The sequence below is a fragment of the Biomphalaria glabrata genome, chromosome 3 (genome assembly GCF_947242115.1).
Source record: "Biomphalaria glabrata chromosome 3, xgBioGlab47.1, whole genome shotgun sequence".
NCBI classification, from domain to species: Eukaryota; Metazoa; Mollusca; class Gastropoda; family Planorbidae; genus Biomphalaria; species Biomphalaria glabrata.
Window position 1 is genome coordinate 396120 of NC_074713.1, and position 279 is coordinate 396398.

Consider the following 279-nt stretch of genomic DNA (forward strand, 5'->3'; position numbering starts at 1 on the left):
ACACATTCAAAGAAACGTCAAGACGTTTCCGTATGGCAGATCACATTTACCTCCCCTGTATTCAAGAGGGACAACCCACATAAACGCATATAGCTACACAAACACACATAGACCGAGAGAGAAAATCACACATGTACCTACAAGAAAATCACGTGACCAAACACCCAAAACAAAGCCGGTATCTAAGATTACAACGCCAGGCCATACATTCGTTCCTTGAGACCCCCCCCCCCCCGATATTCCAGTTCATTTCCCCCCTCCCCCTCTCTCCCTTTTGTT